The sequence below is a fragment of the Squalius cephalus genome, assembly GCF_949319135.1.
Source record: "Squalius cephalus genome assembly, chromosome: 5".
Taxonomy (NCBI): Eukaryota; Metazoa; Chordata; class Actinopteri; order Cypriniformes; family Leuciscidae; genus Squalius; species Squalius cephalus.
The window spans coordinates 51,126,209-51,136,436 of NC_137126.1; positions in this window are offsets into that span (position 1 = coordinate 51,126,209).

Consider the following 10,228-nt stretch of genomic DNA (forward strand, 5'->3'; position numbering starts at 1 on the left):
GTTTACTGAAGTCAGCCGGATCCGGCCCGTATCCAGATCAGATGGAGGACCTGCACCTGGACACACACACACACACACACACACACACACACACTCCAGATCAGATGGAGGACCAGCGCCTGCACACACACACACACACACACACACACACACACACACACACACACACACACACACACATGATTCAGAGCTCTAATGTCTTGGACTAATTACAGAGAATTAGCTGTTTTCCTCATGCGGATCGTTTGCACATCATCATAATCATCATCATCACTGTGATCCACAGAAGGTCATCAAGAGTTCAGAAGGTCATCAAGAGTTCAGAAGGTCATCAAGAGTTCAGAAGGCCATCAAGAGTTCAGAAGGCCATCAAGAGTTCAGAAGGTCATCAAGAGTTCAGAAGGTCATCAAGAGTTCAGAAGGTCATCAAGAGTTCAGAAGGCCATCAAGAGTTCAGAAGGTCATCAAGAGTTCAGGGAGTCGAGCCGAGGAAGCGCTCGGTTAATGTAAACCCTGTCATTAGGGTGAGTGAAGCGCTGAGAACGTGTCAATCGACAGGCAAACCACAGTAATGCTGGGAACAGCAAGAGTTTATCTAATATCTATATTTAATCCGTGGGAGTTTAGTGCTGACAAACACACAGCTGAAGGTCACCAGGTCCAACAGGCTGAATCACACCAAACCTCTAAATATCTTTCATTTATGGCCATTTCAGTTGTATTTATTGTATGTAAAATATGAGAAATGAAATTCTAATGAAAACTACTACAGAGAATAATGAGAAAGAAGATGTTAAACCTAAATGATGGTCTTTGTTGTCATTATATGAATCATTTCTGTCCTGTGGTTCTGAGGTGACAGTGACGAGTTTAGAGAAGAAGAAGACATCCGCTGGTACGTGTGCTTTCAACGCTTCATTAATAAAATGTCATTGTTTTTTAGAGAGGATGTGTGAAGGAGAGCAGTTCTGAAGGTCATCAGCAGGAGACTGACGAGGTCACGGGGTCACACGTATAAACCCGAGAGATCTGACGTTCATCTGTCATTTTACTCTCTATGAAAGAAGAAACCATCAAACAGAAATACAGGATAACAAGTATACTCTAATAATCGATCACTGCTCATCTTTAGATAAAGACAAAAGCTCTTCGATTGTGACATATGATACTCTGGGAATGAGTGAACGATGATGATGATGATGATGATGATGATGATGATGATGATGATCATGGGAAGTTGAGTGACTGTCACTCCCACTGAAAGAAAACAAGATCTTTAGTAGAAAAGTGACGAATGATGAGTCTCGAGCTGCTCGAAATTATTATTTTTATTTTTTTCATGTATTTATTATTAATTATTAATTATTTCCTCTGTGGCGTCTGAGGAAGAGGAAGATAATCTACTGAATGCAGTTCATCAGGATCACCTTCAGGAAATCAGCGTTGAGCATTTAGTTTTATCTCGTTTTTAAACCTATTTTCTGTGAAACAAAAAAAGGAGAATATTGTCCATGAATTGATCAAATGTATACCTCTCTTTGAATAAAAGTATATAGATATATAAAGATAAATAAGAATATTAGAGAATCTTCTCGCTGATGAGGGTCTCCTTCGCTTTAAGCTTCTTTAATCTCAATCAACATGTCGAACTCGGGGGAATAATGACAGAACGTCTTTAAGAGTGAATTCAGGACAGAAATTACCCATCAGTCATTGCTGCTGAAACTGAGAGATTGGGGAATCACACACACACACACACACACACACACACACACACACACACACACACTGTCTGACGGGAATCACACACACACACACACACACACACTGAATGAGCTCATACTCAAACTATCACTCAACAACTCAATAGTTACTAGAAAACATTAATTCACTTTACAGCTGTTCCAGAAATGTGCTTCATTTTATGATCCAAAACACAATCTGAATTACTCATCTTCAACGAGGTCAGAAAAATAATCTTGTTTTCCCTTTGAATTGAGATTATTTTTCTGACTCCATTCTGCTTCTCCAGTAAATGTGTTTTGATGTGAGAATGTTCAGATATTCGTGCTGGAGAACGAGACAGAAACACTGAGGAAGAACATTCCTTCATTTGTTCTCCATCAACACATTTTCCCCTTTGTTTATTTCTGTTTTTATCGTGTTGCTCCCGTCACCCGCCTGTTAATAATGAAAGTTTAAACTATAGTTTGTCTAAACTTTGTGTTGTCATTAGTTTGTCGAACACCGTCTGCATGAAGTAAACCGAGAATGATGAACCAGATCTGTAAAGCAGAGATGAAGAGATGAAGACGAGCAGCTCGCGTCACACAGGAGAGGTCGTGATGCTCAGATGCTGCAGCGCCTCCTCTGGTGAGACTGTGTAGTTTCATGAGTTCAACTAACACTAAATACTCACAGAACGTTGTGAGTTCAGGGCGAAGTTTCCTCAATAATTTGAACAACCAAATCTTCTTGTAAATGAAATGTGTTTGTAATTCTAAGTCAAAACAAGCTGGAAAATATGGAGATAGACAAAAATAATATTTGTCACATATAAAAAAGCTCAAATGGATTGGATTTTTAAATGAGTTTTCAGGATGGAAAGGTTTGGCTTCTGCTTACATTGACTGGATTTGATGAAACTTCAGGTGTGTGTTTGTTGTAAGATGCCGATCACATGGATGTGCCTATAGTCACAGTTATAGCGCCACCAATTGGCAGCAGGAAGTGTGTCACTTTAAAAATGATTTTAAACCGCCCTCTTATTTTTACCCGATTAGTTTAAACTTCGTCAGAATACTGTCAGATGTAGAGCTGGAGTATTGATATACTGTTACTGTCACTGTTACTGTTACCACTGTTACTGTTACTGTTACCACTGTTACTGTTACCACTGTTACTGTTACTGTTACCACTGTTACTGTTACCACTGTTACTGTTACCACTGTTACTGTTACCACTGTTACTGTTACTGTTACCACTGTTACTGTTACCACTGTTACTGTTACTGTTACTGTTATCACTGTTACTGTTACCACTGTTACTGTTACTGTTACCACTGTTACTGTTACTGTTACAACTGTTACTGTTACCACTGTTACTGTTACCACTGTTACTGTTACTGTTACCACTGTTACATTTACTGTTACCACTGTTACTGTTACTGTTACCACTGTTACATTTACTGTTACCACTGTTACTGTTACAGCTGTTACTGTTACCACTGTTACTGTTACTGTTACCACTGTTACTGTTACAACTGTTACTGTTACCACTGTTACTGTTACAACTGTTACAACTGTTACTGTTACAACTGTTACTGTTACCACTGTTACTGTTACAACTGTTACTGTTACTGTTACCACTGTTACTGTTACAGTTACTGTTACCACTGTTACTGTTACCACTGTTACTGTTACTGTTACCACTGTTACTGTTACAACTGTTACTGTTACCACTGTTACTGTTACTGTTACCACTGTTACTGTTACTGTTACCACTGTTACTGTTACCACTGTTACTGTTACAACTGTTACTGTTACAGTTACTGTTACCACTGTTACTGTTACCACTGTTACTGTTACTGTTACCACTGTTACTGTTACCACTGTTACTGTTACTGTTACCACTGTTACTGTTACTGTTACCACTGTTACTGTTACCACTGTTACTGTTACTGTTACCACGGTTACTTTTACTGTTACAACTGTTACTGTTACCACTGTTACTGTTACTGTTACCACTGTTACTGTTACTGTTACCACTGTTACTGTTACCACTGTTACTGTTACAACTGTTACTGTTACAGTTACTGTTACCACTGTTACTGTTACTGTTACCACTGTTACTGTTACTGTTACCACTGTTACTGTTACTGTTACAACTGTTACTGTTACTGTTACCACTGTTACTGTTACTGTTACAACTGTTACACACACACGTCAGATTCGGCGGCCAGTAGACACAGGGCTCTGTAGCGCCACCTTCTGACTGAATACACACACACACACACACACACACACACACACACACACACACACACACTCTCTCTCTCTCTCTCTCTCTCTCTCTCACACTCACACACACACACACACACACACACACACACACACACACACACACACACACACTCTCTCTCTCTCTCTCTCTCTCTCTCTCTCTCTCACACACACACACACACACACACACACACTCGCAGGTGGGTGGAGCCGTAGGAAAATGCAGCAAAAACTGTAAAGGAAAAACATGACATTTCTCTGAGCAGCAGGAGAAAGTTGAGTGACATCACCAGCAATAACACCTGTGTGTGTGTGTGTGTGTATGTGTGTGTGTGTGTGTGTGTGTGTGTGTGTGTGTGTGTGTGTGTGTGTGTGTGTGTGTGTGTGTGAGAGTGCGTGCGTGTGCGTGTGCGTGTGTGAGGATTCATCTTGAGTTTGGCTTTGTCATCTAATGTAAAATGTAAAGCTCTTGATGAACAGCTCTTATTAAACCCCAGTTTGCTCCCTATCTAGACAGCACTAGTGTGAACACCAAACTCCACTAGAGTCTAGTGAGTCGAGTCTAGAATCTGAGGATTGACTGATGCCACACGAGAAAGACTTTGTGCACCTCATACCCTTTTTAATGAATCATGAAATGTTGACACACACACACACACACACACACGCGCGCGCACACACAGTTCGTTCCCTTGTTAAAGGACTGCGGTTCATTACAGCATCACAGGAGGTGTCTCATATATGACATTACATGCAGATTTACATTCAGTAAATGCCATTAAAATGCAGATGCATGAACACCCACGAGTCCACAACATTCAGTCTCCATGAACACACACACACACACACACACACACACACATACACACACAGTCCACAACATTCAGTCTCCATGAACACACACACACACACACACACATATACACCCCCCCCACACACACACACACACATATACACACACCCACACACACACACACACACACACACACACACACACACATATACACACACACCCACACACACACATACACACACACATATACACACACCCATAAGTCCACGACTGAAGGAATGCTGCATCGCATTCAGTCTCCCTGAACACACACACACACACACACACACACACAGTAAGGAATATGATTAACATATATAAGCTAAATATCGCATAATAATTCAGTGTGTGTGAAACATTAGACGAGCCGATGAGCGAGTTCTTGATATGAAGTGTTTATCAGTGTTTGCATGAATCAGACGCTGGATGTCGGTCTGAAGCGAAGCGTCTGAAATCGATCCCTGTTGCTTCTGTTCTGTTTAACCTACTTAGCCGTGAGTGTGTGCAAAGCCTGAGGATTTAACATTTCCGACTGTCACAATGAATTAAGCGTCACAAACACTTGTTAAATCCTGTGAGTCACTGCGTGCCATATTGAGAGAACTTTCACTGTTAGGGTTTCATTTGATTTGGTGTTTCGTGTGTGTGTGTGTGTGTGTGTGTGTGTGTGTGTGTGTGAGAGAGAGAGAGAGAGAGAGAGAGAGAGAGAGTGAGTGTGTGTGTGTGTGTGTGTGTGTGTGTGTGTGTGTGTGTGTGTGTGTGTGTGTGTGTGTGTGAAAGATGTTCACATGGAAACAGACTTAGGAATCAAAGTCTGATTTAAATCTGAGATCGCAAACAAAATGAAGAATTTAAAGGTGACATATTGTGCCCTTTTTTACAAGTTGCAATATAAATCTATGGTGTCCCCAGAATGTGTCTGTGAAATTTCATCTTAAAATCCCCCCAGATCATTTATTAAAGCTTGTCAAATTTGCCCCTTTTTGGGTGTGAGCATAAACGCGTCGTTTTTGTGTGTGTCCCTTTAAATGTAAATGAGTTTTAGCTCCGCCTCTGTTCAGAAGAGGGCGGAGTCTTTACACGAGCTTCAGAAACTCCGGCAATAACAGAACAGGCCAATCTCCCTCATCCAGAATCCCAGAATAACCAGTAGCGAGTGCAGCCTTACGGAGAGACTCAGGAAGAGCTTCTGAATGTTAGTGGAGACATTTCTGTAGTTGTTGTGGAGTTACACTGATCATCTCATCATCATGTTTAACTTCTCCACAAGTGTCCACAGTTCCTGAGGTCTTTATAAGACAGCGGTGACATGTTCTGGTCAATAGTGTTCAGTGCTCGTCTGTGCTCAACCACAGAACAGCTTCAGGCTCTGCTGGATCTTCATCATTGCGTTAGAACTGGTCTCTGTTGTCGCTTGTGAAACCAAATGTCGGCTGGTGTGTGTAAACATGCAGATTAAGGGCCAGTAATATTTTAATAAGATCCTCTTCATACGTCAGAAGGAGAGCGAAATCTGATCGGCTTATTTTTTGAGATGGTCCTCACTGCAGAACACGAAATCCAGGGGGAGGAGTTGGATCCAGATCCAACTCCTCCCACCTTACATATACCTAAACCTACCAATCTCCACCCCTTAGATCTGGATCCAACTCCACCCCCTGGATCTCGTGTACTGCAGTGAGGTGCTATTGTATTTTTTGTCATGCTTGCAGAGAAAGGCTCACCAGAACACAGTTACTGGGTTTCACTTTTCATGTTTTGGGTTGTAAAAGCACCGGGGACCCGATTATAGCACTTACACACGGGGAAAGTCAGATTTTCATGATATGTCCCCTTTAAGGAAACAGAATTCAAATGGAATTGAAATTATTTTGTGTACATTATCTATTAATATGTTCATTCACACAACATAAAGTATTGAGAATTTGGTGGCTGTTAATTGTTCTGAAATAATTAAACTTAGTTTAGAGAAATATCTACTTACATGTATCTACACACACACACACACACACACACACACACACACACACACACATACTGCAAACATAATGTTCTTCCTCAGTGTTTCTGTCTTGTTTTCCAGCACAAAAATCTAAACATTCTTCCTATTATTCTGACCTCATTTGCAGATATTTGTTCTAGACTGAAGGCAAGGCTAGTTTATTTATATAGTACATTTCATACACAATGGTAATTGAAAGTGCTTTACATAAAAATTAATTTAAATAATCATAAAATAATCACAACATGTGCATAATAAATACAAAAATAAGAATAAAAGCAGAGAATAAAAATGATTAAAATTATTATTAAATCGATCAGATATATAAGAGTCTGAGAGTTTGTGTTTACACAGATCGAGTGTCTCACAGGCTTTAGAGAGTCGACTCACTGCAGTCCTGCGTCTGAAAGCTAAACTTTCAAAAGAATTAGAAGAATTAAGAAAAGGATACATAGATAAGATGAAGTGCAAACTTCAGACACAGACACAGACTCAGACTCAGACTCAGACTCAGACACAGACTCAGACACAGACTCAGACTCAGACTCAGACTCAGACACAGACACAGACACAGACTCAGACACAGACACAGACTCAGACTCAGACACAGACTCAGACTCAGACACAGACTCAGACTCAGACTCAGACACATACACAGACTCAGACTCAGACACAGACACAGACTCAGACACAGACACAGACTCAGACACAGACACAGACACAGACTCAGACACAGACTCAGACACAGACTCAGACACAGACACAGACACAGACACAGACTCAGACACAGACACAGACACAGACTCAGACCCAGACTCAGACTCAGACTCAGACCCAGACTCAGACTCAGACCCAGACTCAGACTCAGACACAGACACAGACACAGACACAGACTCAGACTCAGACACAGACACAGACTCAGACTCAGACTCAGACACAGACTCAGGCACAGACACAGACACAGACTCAGACACAGACACAGACTCAGACACAGACTCAGACTCAGACACAGACACAGACTCAGACACAGACACAGACTCAGACTCAGACACAGACACAGACTCAGACTCAGACTCAGACACAGACTCAGACTCAGACACAGACACAGACTCAGACTCAGACACAGACTCAGACTCAGACACAGACACAGACTCAGACTCAGACTCAGACACAGACACAGACTCAGACTCAGACTCAGACACAGACACAGACTCAGACTCAGACTCAGACACAGACACAGACACAGACTCAGACTCAGACTCAGACACAGACACAGACTCAGACTCAGACACAGACACAGACACAGACTCAGACTCAGACACAGACTCAGACACAGACACAGACTCAGACTCAGACACAGACTCAGACTCAGACACAGACTCAGACACAGACTCAGACTCAGACACAGACTCAGACACAGACTCAGACACAGACACAGACTCAGACACAGACACAGACTCAGACTCAGACACAGACTCAGACTCAGACTCAGACACATACACAGACTCAGACTCAGACACAGACACAGACTCAGACACAGACACAGACTCAGACACAGACACAGACTCAGACTCATACACAGACACAGACTCAGACTCAGACACAGACTCAGACACAGACACAGACTCAGACTCAGACACAGACTCAGACACAGACTCAGACACAGACACAGACTCAGACACAGACACAGACACAGACTCAGACTCAGACTCAGACACAGACTCAGACTCAGACACAGACACAGACACAGACTCAGACACAGACTCAGACTCAGACACAGACTCAGACTCAGACACAGACACAGACTCAGACACAGACACAGACACAGACACAGACTCAGACACAGACTCAGACTCAGACTCAGACACAGACACAGACACAGACACAGACTCAGACTCAGACACAGACTCAGACTCAGACTCAGACACAGACTCAGACTCAGACACAGACTCAGACACAGACACAGACTCAGATTCACTCTTCTGAGTGGATTCTTCAGTTATGAGTCTGATCCAGATCCTCATATAGAACTGAACTGAACGAAGGTGTGGTTTGAGATTAATTATTTATTCCTCTTTGGCCCGAGGCTCTCGTGTCTCGATCACTGAAGCCTGACGTTCATCATTATCAACGGTTGCCTGGGGAAGATGGAAGAACACCAACTGGCGGAGCGAATGTGAAGCGGGCCTTATGTCAGGCCAGCAGAATGTGACCGTATTAGTTATTTTGTGTTCTTTTGTAAACATTGGCCGGTTGAGCATCTCATCCTGGAATCACACGTCTCTGCTTTTCACTTCACAGTCGATGACGATTGGCCAACGCTTTCATGAACTCGTAATCAAGACATGGCATTGCATGTGCTGTGAGAAACACTGGCATCTCTAATGTGCTGTAGATCCACTAACCCTGCGGTTCCTCCAACTCTAACCATCAGCTAAATCTATGAAGAATACTACATCATGCATGTTTTTCAGTTTCATTATTATTGTAAAGGAGAATTTCCTGATAATTAACTCTCTCGCACATCATCCAAGATATTCTTTCTTTCTTCCGTCAAAAAGAAATTAAGGTTTTGGAGGAAAATGGGCGAAAAACTCCATCTCATTTTCTCCTCCAGCTTCAAAATCATCTGGCATCATTGTTTTACCTTTTATTTATTTATTTTGTAAATGGCGTTTGACTCAGTCTTTGCACGTTCGCTTTGTAAACACTTCTTCATTTCTGTTCGACAGAAGAAAGGAAGACATGAATATCTCGGATGACGTGGGGGAGAGTGAATTATCAGGAGATTATAATTCTGAAGTGAACTGCTCCTTTAAAGCTTCTGAGAAATACAATAATGTTTAATCAAGACAGCTTAACGAATAAACAACCAAACGGACCCTTTATTTTCGTGTTTCTGGTTCTGTGATCGATCAGTTCTCCTGCACATTCAGCTGGTTAAGAATCTCAAACACAAGTCGTGCTGCTCTTTTCTTCCTCTTTCACTCTTCCATCCTCAACGCTTTGTTTGCTCGCGCTCGTCTCCGCAGATCTGAATTGTTCTCTCTCTCTGAAGCTCTTGACGGCTCTAAACCGGCGCTGAGTCCAAACTTGACATTCAACCGATGTTTCTGTGGCAACAGCAGAGAGAGAGTCATGTGACGATGAGGAGCTGCTTCATCTCACACACACTTACTCCACATCCACAATAGTGGGATAGATGTGTTAATACAGCAAAACGCCTGCGATGAAAGATATCGATGAACCATCCTTGTAAATTTAACAATATCACAAGGTCTCCCGTATCCTACGAACATAAGCTCGAAGAAACACATTTCCTGACTAAAGGTCCAATCTGCTGAAATGTGTGTATTCTAGACTGTATACACTGCATACACGATTATTTCCATC